A 7,359-nucleotide genomic window follows, 5' to 3' on the forward strand; every position below is an offset into this window, starting at 1 on the left:
CCAATATAGAACTCAAAATGTTTTACAGCCCAATAGTAAATATAAGTTTCTAATGTGAATGAAGTCTAAAATATACAAGTCAGGACTCTGATCATACAAAAGGATAATACTCAGACAGAGCTCACAGTTCAGAATCATCCCACTAATTTTAGATCCACAGGAACTTTGGGGGGTAGTAATTAGATTTAACAGTATTATAATTCTAATGAACAAGTTAAATCAGAGACCTCTCAATTTTGGAATTCTAGTATTAATCAACCAGAAGTGTTAGTCCGTATGTATCACCAATGACTGAGATGTTTCTTTCTAATGAATTGACTATTACATTTCCTAAGTTCTGAAAGGCCAACAGACCAAAGATAGAGACTTCTCTAGACTCCTTCTTGAAACCAACAGCTTCAGCAAACTGCTAGCCTTGATTCAGGACCCAAGGCTTTAAGATATTTAACTGTAAGATTCTCTCATCTCATCTCATCTCATCCCATCCCATGGGGTTTCAGACAGTGAGTCCTTGGGCGTAAGGAGTCACCCATGTGTGAAACCATAGTGAAATGAAGCCTAGTGAGTGAAGAAGCTTCTCGGGGCAGCAGCAAATGAAATAGACCTTCAAGGTTGAGTGGGAGATGAAAGGGTGTTCTGGACAGAGGCTCTGACCTGTGCTAAGGCATGGAGGGTGACCCATATGGCACAGACACACCAAGAATAGACTGAGGGAAGGATCAGGAGGGAAGTCTGGGCAGCAGAATTGGGCCCTTGTCTGAAGGGCCTGAAACGTCCCAGCAGCAAGCCCAGAATTTCTCCTGAAAGGAAAGGGGAATTAACATGACTTGTGTCATGATCTGACATGTGATTTCAAAAGGCAAGGCAGGGGACTTCCCTGGTGGTCCAGGAGCTAGGACTCCCAACGCAAGGGGTCCAGGTTCAATCCCCTGTCAGAGAACTAGATCCCTCATGCCACAACTAAAGATTCCACATGCAGCAACCAAGATCCCATATGCCACAACCAAGCTCCATGTGCTGCAACTAAGAATCAATACAGTCTCTCTCTCTCTCTCTCTCTCTCTCTCTCTCTCTCTCACACACACACACACACACACACACACACACACAAAGAGAAGGCAGGAGACAGTTTGCAACATGAGTTCTCTGGGGAGTGACTCTGTGAGGCTCCATATTCTGTTTTGCCTCTCTTAATTCTTTTGTATGTTATCTTTAAGATAACATTGGCAGTTTGTTAGGCTAGGCCATGAAACAGGAGTTTATTCAGTTCTGTCTCTGGAAGGCCATGAATCACTCTTTCTGGCTGCAGTTCCTCTGTTTGTTAAATCAGACCACAGCACCTCCCTGACTACCTCCTGGCCAAAAAGAGCTACCGTATTTTTAACATCTTAGTTGTATGCAGGCAGGGTACACAGGCAGTATCCCATTTAACCCTTCTATCGACCTTACCAGGGATGAACTGTTACTATGCCCACTATACAGATGAAGAAACTGAGGCTCAGGAAGGCCTGTGACATCCTTAGATCTTATAGGTGGAAGTGGCCTAAGCAGGAGAGTTCTTTGCTGATCTTCCCAGTAAGTTAAGGGGTGATGGTTGTAACGCTTCCCACCTCCACTGGATTCAAGGTGTTACTGTGGTTATAGGAAGCAAGGGGAAGACTACTTTCTCCCCCCAAAGCTTCCATCTTCTGCACAATATGCTTCCTTTCTCTCTCCTATCAAGGTGGCGCTGTCATTATGGGTTTAGGGTGTGGGGTTACTGATTTTAATTGCAGACCTCCCCCCCACCCACCACCTGATTTTAATTGCAGGGCCAGACTGAGCTGGCCCTGACTGCTGGCATGGTTCTCTGCCAGCCAGCCGTGCTCAACAGATGGATTCTCCAGCATCCATTAGGCCAGTCTCAGGGATTAGGAACACAGCAGCCCCCCTTGCCTAGGCCTCTCTAGAATTCAACAGTTTGGGAGACATAAATCAGCTCGGGCCTTCAGCAATACCGTGACCCTGTTTGGCTTCTTCTCACTTACTCATCACACCAATGATTCAGAAACGTGCTGTTCTTATGGGAATTCATGTTTGTGCTGTTGTGTACAGGTGTGGGCCGTGACTTCCTGTTAGTACACTGCTTTTATTTTTGCCTGAGCTGGGGTTAAATGACTTCGCTTATAAACAAAATTGGAACCACAAGTCCCTGGGCACCCTGAAGCAGAACTGGTCAGATCGTTTTGAATTTATGATGTTTTCCTTTGATGAAAAATAAGGTAACATAATAGCATAATTAAGAGGTGGCTGTGGTGAGATGGGAAGAATATTAAGAGTTGAGGTCAGGAAATCAAGTCTCCTCCCCTGTTTCTGCTGAATTTGAAGTTATTTGTGTTAATTACCACTTCACATTATATGTCCCACTCCAGTACTCTTGCCTGGAAAATCCCATGGATGGAGGAGCCTGGTGGGCTGCAGTCCATGGGGTCGCTAGGAGTCGGATTCGACTGAGCGACTTCACTTTCATTTTTCACTTTCATGCCTTGGAGAAGGAAATGGCAACCTACTCCAGTGTTCCTGCCTGGAGAATCCCAGGGGTGGGGGAGCCTGGTGGGCTGCCATCTATGGGGTCGCACAGAGTCAGACACGACTGAAGCGACTTAGCAGCAGCAGCAGCACATTATATGTGTAACTGAATCACTTTGCTGTACACCTAAGACTAATGCAACCTTATAAATCAACTATACTCCAGTAAAATTTTAAAAATAAGTGTAAAAAAGATAAAGTTCATATACCATAAAATTCACCCGATAAAAGGGTACAATTCAGTGGTTTTTAGTATATCCTTAAACTTGTGGAGCCATCACCCCTCTCTAATTCTAAACCATTTTTCTCATCCCAGAATGTAACTGCACACCCACTCGCTGTCACTCTCCATGCCCTTTACTGTGTGGCAACACCACCTAGACTTGTTTGACCCCTCACCTTCTCTTTCCGGCCCCCTGCTAAATCAGAGTCCCCAAATCCCCCAGTCATCACCAGGCAGGTCACCAGAGATGAAGTCCCTCTGGCTGAGAGCAAGGCCAGGGTCACTGTCTTTTCACTAAACATCAGGATGGCTCTGCTGTCCAGCATAATGTCATCTCTAATGGCAGAGACCCCCCACCTTCCACTTTGCTACAACTGATATCCAGGTGATAAGATAAATAAGCTGTCAGAGTGGGATAGGAGGAGCCTGAGCTGACCCTGACGGCTGGCATGGTTCTCTGCCAGCCAGCCGTGCTCAACAGATGGATTCTCCAGCATCCGACAGGCCAGGCTCAAGGATTAGGAAGACAGCAGCCCCCCCTTGCCCAGGGCAAGAAGTATTGCTTGAGGAACTCACCCACATTTCCTGCCTCCTGTGTTACTCATATTGAAGGGAAAACTTACTTCCCAGTCCAGATTTTCATCCACAGAAGAGAATTCATGCTCTAAGCCAGAGAAGGTGTAATATGTAAGAGACACCTCTCTGACTGACCCCACCTTCTCTCCTCCCTTAGGGAGGAGACTCAGCATCACGTTAAAAAAAAAAAAAGTATGTATGAGGGAATGTATGCCTCGTGGTCCAGTGGTTAAGACTTCACCTTCCAGTGCAGGGGATGTAGGTTCGATCCCTGATCAGGGAGCTAGGATCCCACATGCTTCGTGGCCAAAACAGCAAACATAAAACAGAAACAACATTGTAAAAAATTCAATAAAGACTTTAAAAATGGTTCACATCAAAAAAATATATGTATGTGTGATGTGATATGGTATGGTATGATGTGATACGGTGTAATATATATCAGTTCAGTTCAGTCACTCAGTCATGTCCGATTCTTTGCAACCCCATGGACTGTAGCACGCCAAGCTTCCCTGTCCATCAGCAACCCCCAGAGCTTGCTCAAACTCAGGTCCATCGAGTTGGTGATGTCATCCAACCATCTCATATAGCATGTATTTATGTAGTATATACTTATGTCTTTGTTTCTGTCTGTTTCTCCAATAAAACATAGTATCCAAGAAAACAGAGAGCTAGTCCTACCTCCAGTGCCTAGAACTGTACATCAACAATAAGATGCTGTATGAATATGTTTTAAGTAAAGAGAGGAGATTCATGAAAATAGAAAAGTGGCATGAGGTCAAAGGCCAAAATTGAACACAGAAACGTTTGCCACTAATATGAGAGGCTCTGAATACTGAGACTCAACATTTCTTTTAAAATTATATTTTTATCATGTTTTAGGATTTAGCACAACCAGACCATTGTTTGGTGAGCCCAGCCCTGTAGCCAGAGTTGGCTGCTTCAGCCTCCGGGCTGCTCTTCTATTCTCAGGACTTAGCTTTCAGTCCTGCCCATCCATGCTCAGCTGGACAAAGGACCACTCAAAGAACCCCCTCTCTGGCAGCTATGCCAGCGTGTGGGCTCAGAGCAGGCATCTTGAGTTTTCTTCCCAGCACTACTTGTTTTCTCCAGCAGGGATCACTGGCCAGTCTTTCCCCTAGAGCAGCCCTCTATATAAGGCACGGAAGACCCACCGGAAATGCAGAAATTCGGAGAACATCATAGTTACTGCAACATGGTACTGTATGCTGTTATATACTGATGCAGCATCTAGATCCCCAAGAGGTGTGCTCTGGGGCAGTAAAGGGGAGTAAATACCTTGGCTGCCTTCAGACTTTTGCTTTGCTGAGTTACTGTTCAGTCACAAAGTGGTGTCTGACTCTGCAACCCCCATGGATTGCAACACACCAGGCTTCCCTGTCCTTCACCATCTCCTGGAGTGTGCTCACTCATGTCCATTGAGTCAGTGATGCTATTCAATCATCTTGCCTTCTGTTAGGAGTCTACAAATTTGGATCCAGAGCTGAGTAGATCAGACCAGCAAGGAGAGGCTCTTGGTGGCGACAGACTTACCTCATTTCTCTTCCTTCCAGGCAGAGCACTCCTCCAACATAACATCAAACAATCTTTGAAGGGGCTCTAGACTATTATCTTGCCCACAGTACCCATGCATCTCCATTCACTCCTGTACACCCCCCCCCCCAACCATACTGTTCCCTGCAGCGCGCCATTTCTCCTAATTCCAATCTTACTCCTGACTCCATGGTGGCCTGAAGCATTAAGAGCTACTAATACCACTGGGTAAAATATATTGACATTTGTTTTAACCAAATTTCCTCTGTAAGAGTCCAGTCTACATTTGATATAATCCAAGGGCATCTCAGGCTCAGCCTCAAATTTCATTTCAGTGGCTCCTAGAGGAGTGATTGCACAATTCACACCAAGTCTTTGACCCAAAGAAACCTTTGTTTCTTGGCATCTGTAGTAACTTAAATCCAAACATAAAAAGAGAAAATAAAGGCCATATGGAAAGAAACTGGGTCAGCATCCCTTATTGGTGTTCATTCAACACAGGATTTGGGTCAATGATATTTTGCCATGGTCCACATTGGAACAGAGCCTTTCATTAGCTGCAAAGCTCCAGGCAAACTTGATTTTCTTGACCTCTCTGAGTGCATTTCCTCTTATCCCTGGCAAAGAAAGTGGAAAAACACTTTTAGAAGTCAGTCCACCAATTTTAGCCTTAACAGGTTGAGTGACCTACTTGACCCTAGGTTTCATTGTCCACCAGTTGCCCAAGGGCATCTGGATGGCAGGTTTGCAGCCACCATGAGTTTTTTTTTATAGCCTAGAATTTTAGAGCCTCTTTATCTTTTTTCCTTAAGGAAACAGCAGAACAATAACCAGAGTGTGTTTAACAATGAAAGAATGAGGGTAAGCAAATTTGATTTTAAGACTATGACGTCAAACAGGGTAGAGCATCAGTTTGGTCTTGCAGGTTTGAGCCTGCAGAGTTCACACAGATTTGAACCTACAGGGTTCCTGCAGTGTCAGTGAACTCCTTGACATTCACTGTTCAGACACACAAGGAGAGGCTGGTAGACTAGGAAGTGTATTTAGCCCTCAGGTAAATATGCAAAGCAATCTGTTCCTGAGATGTGGTTGTGGCAAACATTGCTTTGTGACATTAGTCTTACGGCAGGCAGCCACATTCACTGTGGCCTCCCCTTAACAAAACCATATGATTATTCATGCTAAGTTGCTTTAGTCATGTCTGACTCTGTGATACCATGGACTGCAGTCTGCCAAGCTCCTCTGTCCATGGGGATTCTCCAGGCAAGGATACTGGAGTGGGTTGCCATGCCCTCCTCCAGGGGAATCTTCCCAACCCAGGGATCCAACCTATGTCTCTTATGTCTCCTGCATTTGCAGGCAGGTTCTTTATCACTAGTGCCACCTGGGAAGCCCATATGACTATTAGTAATTTATAACAGTAAATTTAAGTCCACGTATATCTCATCACCCTCAAAATGCATCTTCTAGCCTGCCAGTATGGTTACTAACATTTTTCAGAATCTCTGGGTTGTTGAGGTGAGAAATAGAGTATTTTCTGCTATATGAATAAACACAGATGTCACAGCTATCAATTTTTCCTGCCCTCCAAATATGAATTTCTGAGCCTGGAGGGTGCATAGGAAGAACAATGCCCGCTCTCTGGCGACTATCAAGTTGCCTGCACTCCCTACCACAAGCAGTGAGACCCAGGATACTGGGTCTGCCCAGGATACTGGCCCCAGATAGCTGAGATGCATATGAAAGGTATGATTTCAGTAAGCCCAAACTCTTCCCATACATAGAAAAGTGCTAAATTCCTTAAGTCTAAGATATCTGGTTTTCCTTAATTAACAATAATCTTTTGATGTTCAGACTACCTGCCTCTTGTTGCAAACTTCTATATAACCTGACTGCTCCCACCTCCCACCACCACCACCTCCTCGGAAAAGTTCTCTCATCGTCACTTGAGACGCTGTCTCCTGGGCTTGAAGTCCTAAAAACTCTCAATAATTAAAACACAAACTCTCAAATTTTAGGTTGTGACTATTTTCTTTAGTTGACAGAGGTTACTTTTTCCTTGAAGATTCAGGTCAAGCAGTCTTTCTGATTTCCATTCCCTGTGTAGAATTGACCACTTGTTCCCCATGGTACCCTGAACATGTCTTTACTGAAATGAAATTACTGATGCACCCAGTTTTGTCCATGTCTTTCTTGTAGGAATTCTCTCTCTTTCTCTCTGCCCCAGGGTAGAGAGGAATCTCTTCCTCCATACAATCTCATTTCTACCAAATATAATGTTTGTTGAATTCGTAAACAAAGTTTTTTGGAATGGTGTGGAATGTATGATTTCTGCAGTCACCTTAAATTTTTCCATCATCCAAACCATGACCAATGGCCAATATTGAAAAGAGTTCAAGTGTAGACAATAATAACTTCCCATTTCTCATTTTCTTCAG

General features: G+C 44.4%; 1 non-coding gene across 1 annotated transcript; it reads right to left on the minus strand.

Moving 5' to 3' along the window:
- Positions 1-294: 294 nt before the first annotated feature.
- On the minus strand, positions 295-430 carry LOC133067555 (small nucleolar RNA SNORA2/SNORA34 family). The gene has a single exon (XR_009695337.1). It is a non-coding gene; the product is annotated as a small nucleolar RNA SNORA2/SNORA34 family (small nucleolar RNA).
- Positions 431-7,359: the final 6,929 nt, after the last annotated feature.

The sequence above is a fragment of the Dama dama genome, chromosome 12 (assembly GCF_033118175.1).
Source record: "Dama dama isolate Ldn47 chromosome 12, ASM3311817v1, whole genome shotgun sequence".
Classification (NCBI taxonomy): Eukaryota; Metazoa; Chordata; class Mammalia; order Artiodactyla; family Cervidae; genus Dama; species Dama dama.